The following is a 17,500-nucleotide window of genomic DNA, read 5'->3' on the forward strand; positions in this document are numbered from 1 at the left end:
GGAACGTGACGTGGGTCCTCAATGAGTGGAGATGGAGTTTGAGCACCAGTGCTAGCATGGCAGAACACAGTGCCGTGACTAGTTAAGCCAACGGAACCCAAAGCTGGTGTAGCGTGGGTGTATACTGGACCAGGAGTGTAGAGGTGTGCTGGATCACATGAAGCGGTACGAGCCAAACCAGGACTACCAGGAACGCGAGAGGAGGGTCCGGCGAAGGCACGCGAGGAGCCAACAGGAAATGCAGAGGAGAAAGTTAACGTGGGTGGACGATCAGTGACACGCAAGGAAGTCATGGGTAAGGTACGGGCGCTCGAGGGCGCGGCTTGAAACAAAGAAGCAGACGCGAACGTGGATTGATTGTCGTGGGAGAAACACGCAGGTAACGTGGGGAATCGCGAAGACTCGACTGGAAGAAAAGGAGTACACGTAGGACAGCTCGTGAAGGTCTCTTTAAACATCGGTGGCAAGGCGTGAGAGGATGCACATGAAATTGGAAATACAACTCGCCGCGATGAATTTGAATTTCCAGAAACGGCTTGGGACGAGAACAGTTGCGGAATCGCCTCGGTGAAACTCGTTGGATTTTCGTCAATATTCGTGTCCATTTTAGCATCATGCTTTTCAGGTCGATTTGCTTCGGATAACAGACCCGAAAATTCGCGTTCCGCCAATTTACACTCTAACTCGACCATCTCAGTCCTTTCCCTAGCTTCTTCCATTTCCTTCTCGGCGTCAAGCTTTGCTAATTCTAATTGGTGCTGAAATTCGAACTGTTTTTGTTTCATCTCCAATTCCAACAACTTCACTCTCGTTTCCAATGCCCTAGCTCGTTTCTGCTCCGTTTGTTTTTCAATCAACGTCGCCTTTTCCACCGCGATCTTTGCTTGATTGATCCTTGCGCTAGCTGCGCTTAGTCTTGAGGCCCGACTACATTGCGATTTAACCGAGCCTTGAGGAGATGAAGTCGTGAAACGAGTTAAATCTTCCGAAACTTGTTTGTTAAAATGCGAAGCGGCCTCTAAGGTATACTGTTCAATCTTAGAATCGTAGACACGTTTCCTGATCTCTTGAGCTTCGTATAAACCATGGATTTCCTGCAGCTGCGGGCTCTCACTAGCAAGAAGACCTGTAACGCAACTAATGTTATCTCGATAATTTTCAAACGCATCATTTAAGGTTGCTTGAAGGTTTCGCACTTGCATTAGATTGGCAAAGTCCACTAGCAAACCATCAATTTGCGAACATACTTTCGTCATTGTACCAACGTAGCCACTACGTGATTGTCTTAAACTGTTTAGTTTCTCGCGCAAAACGCCTTCTTGACTCTGTAGCGAATTAGGCATTCTACGCCGGGAACTTGAAAGGATGGTACTTGTGGTTTCACTGTCCATAATGTCTATACGCAATTGGTATTTATGATGAAGTGGCGAGGGCCGGGGAAACGATTAACGCATGACTTCTTAAAAAACCAGCAATTGTATTTAAGGGCCCACGGACGGATTTTTCGAGCGTTGCTAGGGAAGTGAAATGTTACTTCCGGTGACTAACGTCATAATATAGTGAGCTGACCAGAAAACCCACCCACAAGCAAAAATCACCGCACGAACTGTTCTTTCCATCCAAGATTTGTCCTCGCCCTTTCTGGCGCTCGTTCTCAGATCAACTGCGCATGCGTAAAAGAACTGACTTCCGGTTTGAGAAAAAACCTAAATTTCCGTCGGTCTTTAAATTGAATTAATTTTTTTTCATATGGCACGTTTCACCTCCAAATACAGAATATAGGTAAGCATTGATTTTTTCAAATCATCTTTTTTGAAAATTTTATGGATATTTCAGGATCGTTTATCTCTCTAAAATGAACATTTTTCAAAATAAAAAGAAAACCATGCTTGGCTGGATGCAAAAACGAATACAAATTATGAAACCACTGATTAAATACCCAAATTGTGTAGCAAGTAGACAAATTTAGAGTTTTCTTTTATTGGTCACGTGACCATGGGCGTGGCTTGATGACGTCATATTTAGGGTCATTGGTTTACAAAAGTTAGAAACTGACCAAAATTATGCCAAATTCTCTCAAATTAGTTAACTATTACATCCTTAGCAACGCACCCCAAAAAATACGTCAGTGGGCCCTTAATGCAAAGGGTTGATAAATACCTAAAGAAAATACAAACAGAGTAAGTGAATTGTTACAACGAATCCGGCTAGTTAAACTTATAACGAGGACGGAAAAAACACTTACCAATTGCTGGATTAGGATGGAGAGCGAGTGAGACAATGAAAACGATTTTGATATATATACGAGATTAGTGACATGAATTTACATATGCTGAGAAAATTACTGTGTGCAATTTCAACACTAAACACAAGGCTAACACATCGAACAGAGACCGAGAACAAAGGGCAGAAAATAGGCGTTGATTACAGGCAAAACAAAGAAACAAAACCGTAACAAGTATAGTGATGAAAGTGGTAATGACCCTGACAGTTATCTGAGTGATGATGAATTGACAAGACAAAACTTGTCGTTTTTGAGAACCACTCGCTCAGGACGCATGGTGTATAACTGTTTTTATCTGTAGTGGTTCTAGATGAAATGCAATACATGCATCTCGAGATTGAGGTAGAAGTCAAAATGAGTGGAAGTAACTAAACTAGCCGAACTACAGTAGCGGATACTCATCCTACGCTCTACTACAAGGTTTTTTCAATTATCCAAGCCACAAAAGATCTAGACATCGACGAGAACAGAGTCTGAAATTACCAAAGGATGGCCATGTGCAACTTTACCTACTGTAGCACATTTCAGTAATTTCAAGTAAAATGTTAAAATACATTTTTGTAATGATCGTATTTGTATGTTTTGCGAAACGTGAATAGTATTTGTATTTTTTTTTGTGAAACATGATTTCACCGTAGCATTTTTTTAGGTGAAACGTGATTGCTTGCCTTTTTCTGTGAACGTGAAGGTGTTTTTTTTTCATTTTTCGTGATGCGTGAAAAGGCCAATTACTTTTACGTGAAACTGTTTTCAAAAGAAGTGTAGGGGACCCTCAGGTATGCGTCTTGTTAAAGCTGTCAAAATGTGATAAAATCGCCACCATGAGAACAATAATGCACATGATGATTGGTTTAAGGTTACACCCCAGCCCCTTAACTAATCATGTCGATGTAAGCGCAGGAAACGACTGACATCACAATGTGCACTCTTTCTAGATACCCAAGGTGATTTGTACATCTCGATTTCTCTCAAAAAGAAATGTATCTTTGTTTGGGTTGTTCGATTCCAACGAATTACGTTTGTTTGAGCTGCAAGACGACTGCGCAAGCGAAGAAACTACTGGTTGGAAAGCAGGCCTTTCGGTTGGTTATTGCGCAAACTGTTCCAAGGCGGCCAGTGCAAAGCCAAAACCCGAGGAACCAAAGAGGGAAATCACAGCAAAAGAAAATGTCTTACGCTTGGCCAAAAAGTGGAAGTGATACGCACTTTTCAAAACCGTCAGGAAAGTACCAGGAAGCTGGCGAAAAGAATCGAAATTGGGAAGACGCAAATTAAACATCAAGATATTAAAGAAAAAAGAGAGCATTCTTGGGGCATGGTCTTTGAACAGTGCTACCAACTGAAAAAAGATCAAACAATGAAAAATTGGAGAAAGGTATTTGGAGAGCGCGGCAATCAAACATTCCATCAATATGAAGAAGTGCGGCTAAACGCTGAAAAGCTTGGTGAAACTTGGTTTAAAGTCACCGATTGTTTCCTTGCTAAATGGAAGTAGAGGCACAATGTAGCACAAATGATTGTTGTCAAGAAACACTCGAACGCTGGAGAGAGCGGGTCAAGGAATTGATAAGAGGTCTTGAACCAGCCGACACTTGGATTCAGGATGTGTTACTGCAGTACCACAGTAATAAATTAAGTGTCTGCGGTTTCCGCCAATTAGCTAGGTAAACCGCTCCTGCTACCTGTATTCCCGCCATGTTGTTGTTGTTCTCTTCACCGTTAAGCAGCACTAATTTGTCATCTCAAGCTCTGGAATAAATGTTTTTTCGTTTTTGTTTTCTTTTTCTTTTTATCTTAGGAATAACAAGGACGTCTGGGTTTCTTGAAATTCCTCGGGACGCCAGGTATGCGCACGAGTCTGCCACAATAACAACTTAGTGGAAATCAACAGCATGCGGCTTCGTGTGGAGGATTACATTCTCAAGGTTGTGGTCTCTTGTTAAATATTTGGAACTTTGTGTCTTAGTCAAGACAGTTTTTGGATTGTTATCGTTGGATTGTACGGTTATCAGGTGGTATTATTTTGTGTTTAGATCGCAACGTCTCGAATGTCAAGTGACATTTCCGAAAAATCCAAGTTGGGTGAGTGTGCTGCAGGAGCGGTAAGTTCCGCTTCAAATGTTTACGTAGATGATGTTTACGAGAAGTCTTCGCCTTTAATTGTTGATCTGTCAAAAACGGCTGAAAACAAAGCATTTATTGAACATGAAAATGAAGAGCTTATGTCTGAAGTTCGTATCAGGAAACCGACCGAGAAAGTCAAAAAAGTCTCAGACGACCACGCTTGTAGGAACACTAGGGAAAACATCGTTGCTTCGAGGAAGTTGTTGTGAAATAAGCATTTGGAAACAAGAATTTAGTAAGGCTCAAGTTCCTTGGAATGAATTTGGAGACACATATAGTGAAATCATAGAAATTGCTCAAGACCACGAGATGAGAAATGTGGAAGCTATCTGGTAGCAAGTCTGTCGTAAATGGTATGACTTTGGATTCTGGTTCTGTCAGTTCTAAGAGCTCTAAAAAGAGTAAACTAGCTAAAAAAGTAAAATCAAGTTCGAGTGTAAACACTGTACTCTCTACAAGGGTAGACAACATGAAAAAGCCATTGAAATGGAAAGATCAGAATCGAACAAAAACTTGAAGAACTCAAACTGAAGAGAGAAATCCAGCTAAATAATGCAAAATAAAATGTGTGGAAAAAAATTGAATTGGAGGAACAATCCTCACTTCTAGAAGATTTAGCTCATATTCCCTCTGAAAGTAAAGATGAGCAAGTGAGACAGTACTTGCAATCTCTGCCAGTGACTACAAATACTAGTGTGAGTAACACAACAGTCCATCCTCAAGCTTCCAAGCACCAGTTCTGACTACAATATCTACACCTAAGTCTACAGCATGTGGTTTGCGAGCCTCAGCACCTTCATTCCTTACAGGAGCTGTAACACAGACTGTTTATGTCGGTCATTACCTTGAACATGAGCTTAGTTACCCTACTCAAAGAGAATTACCTAACTCTGAAACTATCTCTCCAGCAAGAAATGACTCCGTTATTACAAGGCCTTTCACTGGTCCCTCATCAATCATGCCAGCTGTCACTACACCTGTATACCAGTCTGTTCATTCCAGAGGTCAAGGACACTCCATCGGTTAAGGCTGGGAGCGGGTGCTTCCTCACTGGAAAGTTGCATGGACAAACTAACCGAAGCAAATTTGGAACAAAGTACTGTGAGCAAACAACTGTTTGTCACGGGACACTTGCCGAAGCTTTCAATCTCTGTATTCAATGGTGACCCTCTACAATATCCTGTATGGAAAGTGTCTTTAATGCCCTAGTGGATTCCAGGTCACTTGAACCTGATATCAAGTTAAACCTTTTGAATCCGCATGTAGCAGGGAACCCAAAGCAAGTTGGAGAACATTGTCTTCTTTTTTTTTTTTTTGTTTTTTGTTTTTGTTTTTTTTGTTTTTTTGACGCATAGCTTTTTATTATGATTCACACTACTTACAACACTGGTACATCTACTTACACAACTTACAAAAATTACACAATTAACAACTACTAAAATCCATTATATTACCATCAAAACTATTTAACAATTGAATTGCGTACACACTGCTTACAATACAATGCACTTACAATTATAGGTGCTACTTACAATAATACAATTGCAATACTTACTCTACAAAAACAATATGATTACTTTTTAAACTTGCAATACCAATTTATACACTACTTACAAAATAATACGATTACAGATGCTAATTATATTTATATTCTTACATTAAAAAACAATGAGCAACAAAATAAAAGATACATGCATATTAAAAATAAATAAATAAATAAATAACTTAATTAATTATATTGGAGTGAGTACTCATTTCTTTTCAAAGAAGTTGTTTTTGTTGATCTTTTTTTTCAGTTTCATATTTAATCTTTAGTTTCGATTGCAGTCCTTGAATTTTAGGACGTGTTTGGCTTCTTCTGCAGTCCCACAAAAATAATTTTTCAATTAATATGAAATAGTTTAATAAATTTGATAAAGGGCATCCACTCCAAATAAAACGTTTTGCGCAGAAAGATGGATTGGCTGATTCGATAGAAGGTACCAGTACGATTCGAAATTAGTCCAGAACGTTTTGGATTGAGGGCATTCATAGAAAAGGTGATATAAATTCTCAGGTTCATCAGTACAAAAAGTACATGTATCATTAATTCTAAATCCAATTTTGCATAGTTTGCTGTTAGTGTAAAGAATAGAATTTATTACTTTGGTGTAGGGAGTAGCGAACATACGTAGACGAATTTTGGGATCAAAAAAGATTTAATTATTGTCACTTTACCGTAAATAGAGAGGCCCCTAGAGGACCAAATATTAATAAGTTTTTTAATACTATCTAGCCTTTCAATAAAGTTCTTTTCCTTTAATAGTTTCTGATCATATGTGAAATATACCCCCAGAGCTTTAATCGGGATTTTAGGCCACTTAATACCAAAATGTTCTTCTTTACTTTCTTTCAATGATCCTATCCACATACCCTCAGTTTTTGAATAATTAATCTTAAGACCGGAAATGCATCGAAACCGGTCCAGTAGTTCAAATAATACTTTGGCTGAGTTAGTATCTGCTAATATCGCTGTGGTGTCGTCTGCATACTATAAAAGTTTCGTTTCTTGCTCATCTCCGATATAAATTTCTTTGATGTCCGAATTCTGTCTAATGGCGATAGCCAGTGTTTCCACAGCTATTACGAACAGATATGGAGACAACGGGTCTCCCTGCCGAACTCCTCGTTCCAGCGTAAAGAAATTTGATGTCCTGCCGTTATTCAAGATACAGCTTTGTATATTTTTGTAGAATACTTTAACCCAATGAAGGAAATCTGAACCAAAATTGAATGCCTCTAAGCATTTAAAAAAGAAATTCCCATTCAACACTATCGAATGCCTTTTGAAAATCAATGAATAACATTAAACCGGGAATGTTTTCTTTCAATGTAAAGTCCATAACATCATAAATAGATCGTATAGTTTCGCCTATAAACCGATCTTTTACATATCCTGTCTGATTAGGATGAATAATATCGGGCAAGACATTTTTAATTCTCGATGCAATTGCTAACGTCATTATTTTGGTGTCTACATTAACGAGGGAGATTGGACGCCAATTTTCTAAAAGTGAACAATCTTTCCCTTTCTTTTCAATTAGTGTAATGATTGCTTGTTTTTGAGAGCTAGACATCTCACCTTTTTCAAAGGTTCAATAATGCAGTTCTTAAAGCTATCGCTAATTACTGACCAAAATGTCTTATAAAATTCAATAGGAATGCCGTCATTACCAGGAGTTTTATTATTGTCAAAACTATCTAGGAGACGAAAACATTCTTCTGCTGAAATATTGCCTTCACAAAATTTTTTCTGGTCTTCAGAAAGTGCGGGTATATTTAAATCGTTTAGGAAAGAATCAATTTTAAATGCAAGATCTGGATCAGTAGTACTGCTTTTATACAAGTTTTTGTAGAACCTTTCTTGCTCCTTTAATATACAAAATGGATCTGTTTTTATTACTCCGCTTATGTGAAGGTTTCTTATATGCTTTTTTATATGATTTCTTTTTTCGAAGTTTAAAAAATATTTTGTGCTCTTTTCCCCATGCTCATGCCAACGAGCACGTGCGCGTATAATTATTCCTTTAGTTTTTTCTTCATAGAAAGAACATTGTCTTCTGATTGCAACAGAAGATGAATACCAGAAGGCCAGATTTGTGTTGCAGGAGAGGTATGGAAATTGCAATGTTGTGAATACAACATCCATTAACCAGCTTGAGAAATGGCCCAAGATAAATTCCAAGGGATGCTTCAGGCCTGAGAGAGTTTTCAGACCTATTGGATAAGGTTTTAGCAGCAAGGGAAACTATTCCAGGACTTTCCATCTTAGACTATCCAACGGAAAACGTGAAATTGTTAGCCAAACTACCCTACTATCTGGATGTCAAGTGGAGAAATGTAATTAAACAATGGAGGCACGCTAATGGTGAAGCCAGTTATCCTTCCTTTCTCAAGTTTGCTGAATTTGTCAGAGAGGCAGCAGAAAGAGCAAATATCCCGGAACTTGAAGGCATGATCACACCAACTACACCAAAACCTGTAAGAAATCAGAAACCGAACACGGGACGAAAAATTGGATTTGCTGCACATTTGATCTTTGGCAAAGCTTAAGTCAAATCTGGAATCGGTTTTGACTTTACCTTTGACGAACGTCAAACGTACGGTCAAATCCATTACCAATTTGCTTAGGCCTGTGACCGTGGTAAAGGTCAAGTCAAATTCGTAACAACTTTTACTTCACATTTGACGCGCGTTAAATGTGAAGTCAAATCTGAAGAGGCTTTGTGCGTTCCTTTGTTACTTGACAAAGGCGAAGACAAATACGATAGCATCTTTGACTTCAAGTTTGACTATCGTCAAATGTGAAGTCAAATCTTAACAGGCTTTCCTACTTTGTTGATACTTGCATTGCCAAAGGAAAGACACAAAACCAAGGCAACGCTTTTGGGAGATTAAACGATTCGGCAAATACGGAACACTGACCGTCGTAGAGTGTAAGTTCGCTTTCCTCCTTTACCCCCTCGGTGACATTTCCCCCATATCCCCTATCACGAACACGTACACATTCAATCTATTTCTTGAAAAACGTCTACCAGTTGCAAAACATAGCCTGAGTTCACATTCTTGTCGATTTTCGCTTTTCCAAAATTCAATGAGCACTAGTGCCAAAATTCCGTCGACCTCAGCCCCAACCCTACCTCTCTACAAGGTCCGAAAGAAAGAAACTGGGGAGATGGTTGATTCAAGAACTCCTTTTATGGGATATACAAAAGAGCGGGAAAATGTACCTTCCGAAAAGTTTGGCGGTAGCTTGTTCTACTTGTCGTTTTTTATTCTTTCGATATACTTGGAGCATCTTACTTTTGTGAAAACGTACAGCCGGGTAAAAATTATGTTTTTTGAAAGATAAAGGTCTCAGCCAAGGGATAATGAAGGAATGCAAGACCGGACACTGAACATACAACTCAAAACGGTATCGAAAATTTACTAGAGACAACGAGGGAACGGGAGAAGCCAGTGGAAAAAAAAAAAAAAAAAAAAAAAGAAGTTGGGTACGTATGCGTTATGACATTTAGTAGTACATATGTATTCTATTTGGTTCACCTAACTCAAAAGCCAATCCAAAAATTATTAGTCTTTTTCATTCACTTTTCATCTCACAGTCCACAACAAAGCCGCTATGCTTCATACACGTAAGTCATCCTCTTTGCCGAGTGTAGGTTTATAGCGATTGAAGGATTATCACTTCGAGATTAGTTTCTACTTTTAAGTAATGGCAGTAAAAGTGACAGATAATTTCCCAGCACGTTACACTGGATTTCAAAAACAAACGTAGGGAAACCGAAAAGAAAAAAAAAAAGTCACAATTTTTTTAATGAAACAGTGCACGAATTTCCCGCCACTCCGGCTGTATAGCACAATACAGAGGACTTACATTGGTGTTCAGAATAAGATAACATTCCAGAACATGTCTAACACCATCTTACATCTTTCTGTAATAGATCTCTGAAAGCTCTCTTTGCAAGATGCCTATTGCAGATCATTTGACTCAAAGTCTCAGAGTATCTCTTTCATTATTGGTTTTATTCCAGCCAATCTTCGAAAGAAATGATTCCCAAGCGCATGGTGAGTCTGCAGTGGGTAAAAAAAAATAATAAACCACAAGAGCTTTGTTATAATAAAATGGATCTAGTTGCAAATAATCCTTTACCAAGCTTGCTGATCCAAGTAGGAATCAGGAAGATCATAAATTTTCACAATGAAATTTAAGACCATTTCGAATTTATACATCTTATACCTCTTTACCTCTATATATTATTATTTTCTTATGACTTAACTTTCAGGTAAAACCATCATGAATCTTATTAATATGAAGAAGTTAAATCAAAATATTTGAGGGAACTCACTTCATCATCTGTACTAGAGAATGTTGTTCACCAAGTGGTGGTGAAGATAAATCTAGGAATCTTGGGTATTTCAGTATCAAAAAACGTTCTGTTTGATTATTAGCTAAAAAATCAAAGTAGCTCAGATTAACCCATTGACTCCCGGGGGTTCCCCATTGACGAGTAAAATCATCTCGCATTAGACAGAATAAAATACTAAGTCTGACCGGTTTGGGTGTCAAAAGGTTAATTAAATTAATTAATGGGGACATAAGTTTTCAGTGATTGATTAAGGAAAAATAAGTGTGACCCTGTCAATGTCTAATCTAATCCCCATGAAAACATACTGATTTTGACATTTCAATTGAATGTACATGCAGAATGTGTCTGATATATAACAATGAATTAATGACAGACATTTTTTCTTTAACTTTAATTTGCAAATCATAAAGTCAGTAACCCCTTAATAGTACAAATTAAGTAGTAAATACAGAAATATTGGAAATATTCAGTACCATGGACAAAGGCAAACAAGGATACATCATAAGAAGTATAAGATTACTCAAAAAATAATTTTACTATTTTTTAAAACATGGTTGAAAATAATTGTGTTTTTAGGTTAGCCAATTATGTTTCAGGCAGGGGTACATTGAAACTTTGAAGAAGAAAACATCTAAGATTCAATCACAACACTACTGCCATTGCTTGAGGAGCATCTGCATCTAAGAATGCAAGGCTATTTCTTAATTAAAGCACCCACATTTTTTGCAAACAATAGAGTACATGTCTGCAGTCATCAGTTATTGGCAGCAGTGTGCACCCTAATTAGATTAGTGCATTTGTCTTTTCATGAAGTACAGATGTGCACATGTCATATCACTATGCATTAATAAAGCACTACTTAACACTTTTCCCTACCTTCCCAACCGCGAGAAAACCGCGGTAAATCTGCCATCGCCAAAAAAAGTTATTTTTCTCAAAAAATATTTAAAGTTAGGGGAAAAAAATACATCATTTTAAAGCTAAGAAAATAAGCTTTCCAACAGCATATAACTTATTTACAGACAACTGAAACCTTTTATAAAAGCGAAAGTTGAACGAAAAAATTTAAGAAAAATAACAAAAAAAAAAGTTTTCCAGGCAAAAATTGGTCATTTTAGCGTTGATTACGAATTTTTGGCTGGAAAATAAAATTTTCTTCAATTTATCAGCTTTCTTGGACATAAATTTGACCGAAAACTGATGAGGCACGAATATTTTTGGATTTTTTGAGATAATCGGATTAGCGATCAATGCGTAATGTGATAAGGTGATGACAAGTCAAATTTTGCGACCCGTTGCTAACGGCAACGGAAGCGATCGCATTACGAATAATGAACATCTGTTTGCAAAAAACCACCCAAATAACCGATTTTTCGACGGAAAATTCATCCCAGAGGATAAAACTATTCACTGGACATGTAATAAAGGTAAATATGTGCGAGCGAAAGCGAAAACAAGCGAATATTTTGAGGAAAAACACAATTCTGTGATATCAAAGGACCATGTGCTCCCAGACACGCATTGCTTCGCTAAATAATTAATCTTACCTTTTCAGCGATTTTAACGCTTGAAATCCCATCCAATGAACCACAAATCCTTTTCTTTATCTATTCCGAAGCATGTAGTGTAATTTTTTGGCTGAATAACTTTAGAAAAACCGCTTCGCGAGAGCTCGGCGATCGATTGAAAATTTGGTCATCGCATCGGCTCAAATTGCCTAAATTAGAATGGCCGTCATGTAGGCGTCATGAAAGCTAGAAAGCCGAGATTTTCAGGGAAACTGGGGATATATCTCCCCAGTAAACACGCCAAATTTCAGCGCGATCGATGAAAAGGACGCTGCGCTACGAATCTTACAAGAAAGGATTCTTTGAAGAATCATTTCCGGTGAGGACTAGGGGAAAGAGTTTAATATGTGCATGGTATCAACTTTCTGTAGGAGAAATTAAGACCTCTTTTTATTCCCAAAGATGCAACGACAAAAACAGATCTGAGAAGGAATGCAGAACATTATTTTACACATGCCAAGAAAACTACAAAGATGTCATGAGGTAATAGCCATTCTTACAGTACCCCATTCATTACTTACACATGCATGTGTTATATTAACTAAAGAACCACTTACACCTAGCATAAGAAATAAGATACACAATTTGCTTTCCCCATTAAATCCTCTCCCTCCATCTACTAGCAATAAGATAATCATAGGTTGTGCAATTGAATTAAATACTGCACTTCAAGAACCTAGCAGCTTTTTCTAAAATTAGAATCCTAGTTAGAAGGCATATACTATTGTTATTAGCACACTCGTCTTACCCCTGGGCAATTTGAATTAAAAGGGTTACTTTTGTATAGGTTTTATCTTCAGGGCCTGTTGGTAGAACAAAAAGTTGAAGAAGGGAGATTGTCATCTAGTAGTGTAAAATGAATGCAAACATGTGTAATATTATATGGGTTTTAGGTGAGCTAAATACTCATTTTCTCAAAACTCCACTTGCGATAGGGTCTGTAAGAAGAAAATCGTTACTGATTCTCTCATGCCTGTAAGGCTGCAGTATTTGCTCTCAAATATTAGAATACATTTTATTTGGTTCCTGCTTTGCCGGGTTCCCTTTGGTGAAGACTTTGAAAACTAAAGAAATTAATACACTGAATTTGTAAAATCAATTTAACTACCCGACATGACAACTGTTACGTAGAAAATCCCACCCTTTACCCTTGGAAAAGGTTTGCGGTTTACTGATTAAGAATGACATCATATTGTCCTCGATCCAGCGCTCTAGGGCTTTTCTTATACTGAGCATCATCAGTATAAATTCACTTAAAATGAGAATTGAATTTCTGATAGTAGCAGCGTTAGTTTTAAATGCAATCTTCACAGCTGAGGCGCTAAACGAAAATGATAGATTTGTACTAGCAAAATATTCTGCACTTTTGCGTACAGTATAAATTACCTTGTTGAAAGGGGGCATCTTGGGTTATTTGCAGCGCAGATTCCTTCCCCAATTTTTTCGCAAGGAGTGTCACCAGATGCAACGTTCATAACAAATTTTTTGTTCCACCACAGGTAGCCCAAGCTTGATATACATGATCTGTACTGTACTTTTTTATGCAAGAGCAGAAATATTGGGGTTTGTACGGGGAAAACGGCTTTTCTCAACATTTAAAAAGTATGTACGATTTAAAATTAAAAAACAGCTTACCTCGCTTCAGTCTTCTGTTTCTTTGTCTTTGGTACGGTTTCTGGGTCCATTAAGATCGATTTAGGTGGTTTTTAGTTCCTCCTTTTTTCCCTCTCTATAGAAGAGGGACCGAAAACCACCTAAACCGCTCTTAATCGACCCAGAAACTGAAGCAAAGACAAAGAAACACAAGAGTGAAGCGAGGCAAACTATTTCTTATTTTAAAACGAAAATTTGTACATATATGTTTTTTACTTTTGCGAAAAACCATTGTCCCATACACATCTTAAAATTCCTACTCGTTACTCGTACATAATATAGTACAGATACACATATATAGAGCTTGCGCTACCTATGATAGGAAACAGAACCTTATGGTTTACTGATACTCTCGATTTGTTTGTGTCTTTTCCTTTGTGTGGATAAGGAAGGGATTTGCATCATGGAAAATTAGCTCGATTAGTCCGTTCGATTCCAAAATAGAATCCTTTTAGATCAAAAGAAAGACACTAACATAAGTTACCGTTCCTTTTTTTGTTATAATAGGGCATCAATAGCCCATAAAGATCATACGTAATAGCTCAGAAAGCGCTGGAACCCGTTCCCTGAAAAAAAAAAATGCTGATAAATATCGAACATACAACCAGCAGTACTTGCCTGGTAAGGGCCGCTCAGGATTTAGTGGATCGGGGAAAGGTTTATTAGGTTTATTTTGGGTACCCTGTGGGCTAGTCTTGACCAAAGGTCGAGGGCTCACAGGCCGGGTTAGTTTTGGTTGACTGTATACCAATGAATTCCCGACGACCACAGCATCTTCTCTGTTGTGGTTGCTCTGATTAAACAGCGACCAATGATCTTTACTATTCACATAAACGGAGAAAAGACTGATTGAGAATATCCTGAACTTCCTCCTTGGCCCTAATCTGCCACTCTTTTTTTCGCCGTCGTCGTACGTTTTTTATATATCAGAAATGCATACAGAGACCGTTACAAATGCTGGGAAATGTGAGTAAAGTGCAGAAAGGTGGAAATTCAGCATGGTGAAGTTATTTTGCCTTTTCCTTTAATTTCACAGAAAGTGTCTCGATAAAAGAGGCCATTAAAATCAAGCAAGAAATTGTGCTGAAGTCTTAATTCGTAAATGTCATCAGACAACTCCGCGACTGGTGATAGTGGTGATAGTGAAGAGCTTGAAAACGAAGAAGAAAGGAAGAGGAAAAGGAAGTTCATGGCAAAGGCTGCCTTGGTGGTCAACCCAGCTTGACATGCTGATGAGATCTTTGGACAGAAAATCGTTGCGTAGAAGATCCGCCTAGGTGGCTTCATAGGACAAGATAACAACAACCAGAAAACTTGTCAGAGCGGCGTATTGCCCCGCAAGACGCCCCGCAGTGGGCAATCCGCGTTGTTCCGCAGTGCTTAAAACTTCGTACCATTAGCGTTAAACCAGTATTAGAGATTAAGAGAGTCTGACCAAGGAAACTTGACCGTCATACCGCCCAAAATGCTGTTGATAATCTATTGGAAATCTTTAGTTGACGCACTTGCTGACTATCATATAGCCATGCTAATGCATATATATAGAATGTCTGGTTGTCTTCTATGCACAAATAACCATTCTTTGGAAAAAAATGTGTTCTGTGCAAAAAATGCAGTAGAATAGCAGCAGAATTTCACTGTTTTTTTAAAGAGGACTTTCTCGGCTTTTGAAGTGGATTTAGGTCACTTCAAAAGTTCACCTAAGAAGCCCATCAGCATACTACCAGGAATCCTGATACATGATACCTGATACCTGATTGACGTGCTGCTAAACCATTTATTGGGTGACCGATTGTGTGAGTTGGAGAGTTGCATTTTATATTACTAATAAAACAATGGCCGTCCCATTTGAAGAATACCAATTTTTTTGCACCAAGAATATCTATAGTTCGTTGTTGAAGAAGTCTTAACTTCTATGGAGGAAATAGAACAATTGGAACTTACATTTATTTCCCGGCACGTAATAAAAATGGGAACGCCAAAGTCTCTTCACTTCACACTGTCACCGCAAGACTTTAATCATGCAGAAAAAAACATGAAATCAATGATTACAATTGGTGCAAAATCTAGTTAGTATGCTGGTGGCCGTCGATTGAGTGTCTTTTCGGCACAAAGAGGTAAAAAAAATTTGGCGGATTTTCGCATGAAATAGCGTTTACTCGAAGTTTATTTTGTTAATTTCAAGTTGTGTGGCTAAAGCTGTTTTCCACAATGAACTACAACATAAATATAACTTATTAGCTTGCCTCAAAGTTAAAACGCTGTTTCATGGGAAGTTCCAATTGAACTTATTGTTTCGGTTTTAACTTGTTGTTGGTAAGTAAGAAAAAAATCAAGATTATATCATTTTTTTTTTCAAAGTTTTCAGTGGTTCCATTTACTTAGTCACTTCTGTCCACTACTCTTGATATTGTCAGCTACTTCCAAGAGGTGTCACGATTGTTTGTCATAAATTAACTTAACTAATTCTACGTGACAGTGATTGTACTTGTTATGCAACAAAGTCGTTGATAACACGGCGCTTGTTGTGCGTGTAGTGTAAATATTACAGGTATAAATAAATTGAAGCCTTGAAAGAAGTGAAACACGGGAATTGAAAAAAATTAATTCCCATCCTTCAATTTATTTATACCCTTTTACATTTATATTTTGGATGTATACTACCACTTAAAAATGCGCAACAAAATCGATTCCTAGAGATATTACAGAATGTAAGGTGTGAGATTCTTGGTTTTGCCAGGAGTATGAATTCCTTTGAATAAAAAATGGAACAACACAGTTTTTCGTCATATCTGCATTTCAGTCTGTCTCTCATATGGCATAACACGGGGGTGGATGGCAAATTAATTTGTCTACGGTGGTTTCAGAAATGCCACTCTAGACATATTTCAGACATTTGAAAAACATTTCAATTGAGACCCAAGTACATTTATGATGGACAGTTGTTTCAGTTAAACGGTGTCTTTTACGGCTGGAAAAATTCAGAAGTTTTCGTTCTACCGTCCTGATTAAGGAAAAGTAGTCCAGAGATCTGAGTTTTTAATTCAGCGCTTCAAGCCAACAGCTATAAATACACCCCAAGACATCTTTGGCTACATCTTTGCTAAATCTTTGACTTGAATCTCAAACATGTTTGACTACACCTTTGTCAAATCTTTAACCTGAATCTCAGACATGTTTGACCACGCCTTTGTCAAACCTTTGAACTGAATCTCAGACATCTTTGACAACACTTTTGCCAAGTCCTTGAATTGAAGCTGAGACGTCTTTGACGACACCTTTGTGAGGGTAACAAAGGGTTGTCAAATAACACCTTTGGCGCTTGTCAAAGGTTGGGTGTAAAACTGTAGTAAAAACGGCCTTTACCACCTGAGACCCCCCTGCAAAGGCAACTGCAAAGATAATATTTGACGCGCGTCAAAGGCATGTAAAGCTGTAACAAACGCGGTCCTTATCGCGCCTTTGACAAGACATTTGACGCTATGTTAATCCAATTTTTCGTCCCGTGGAAGTATGAGAAGAACATAGCTAGTTCTCTGCCTACATCTGGCAAGAGTGGTGTCAACCATGACCCGAACCCTAAGGAGCCAAACAAGCAAAAGCGCTCTGGTCCGACTGACTCAAGCAAATGTCTGTTCTGCGGTCAAAGACATAAGTTAGACGACTGTGAAGATTTCTGCAAGAAGCCATTCAGCGAAAGGAGAGACCTTTTCTTTCGTGAACGTCTGTGTATGGGCTCTGCAATCAGTAAAAGTCATCAAGTGAAAGATTGCAAAGAAAGGTTTAAGTGTAAAACATGCTCAGGGATGCACCCCACCTGCCTTCATAAGGAACAATTACAAGTCGATGGCGTTGTTTCCGATTGTGTGAGTGTATGTATGCTTCCTGACCAAGGTGATGGATTTGATCATACCTTGATTGTACCAGTATGGGTCAGGCCAGTGGGTCAGCCAGAGAAATGA

General features: G+C 38.2%; 2 long non-coding RNA genes across 2 annotated transcripts in view; one reads left to right on the forward strand and one right to left on the reverse strand.

Moving 5' to 3' along the window:
* LOC138047461 (uncharacterized) overlaps nt 1-12,149 on the reverse strand; it is a 21,505-nt gene extending 9,356 nt beyond the window's left edge. Inside the window, exons 1-2 of the long non-coding RNA XR_011131841.1 lie at nt 11,865-12,149; nt 9,825-10,021 (exon numbers count right to left, since the gene is read on the reverse strand). This is a non-coding gene — a long non-coding RNA (uncharacterized lncRNA). The remainder of the gene's footprint in view (nt 1-9,824; nt 10,022-11,864) is intronic.
* On the forward strand, nt 11,452-16,275 carry LOC138047486 (uncharacterized). The gene is made up of 3 exons (XR_011131849.1): nt 11,452-11,744; nt 12,288-12,368; nt 14,575-16,275. It is a non-coding gene; the product is annotated as an uncharacterized lncRNA (long non-coding RNA).
* Nucleotides 16,276-17,500: the final 1,225 nt, after the last annotated feature.

This window comes from Montipora capricornis, chromosome 1 (assembly GCF_036669925.1).
Source record: "Montipora capricornis isolate CH-2021 chromosome 1, ASM3666992v2, whole genome shotgun sequence".
NCBI lineage: Eukaryota > Metazoa > Cnidaria > Anthozoa > Scleractinia > Acroporidae > Montipora > Montipora capricornis.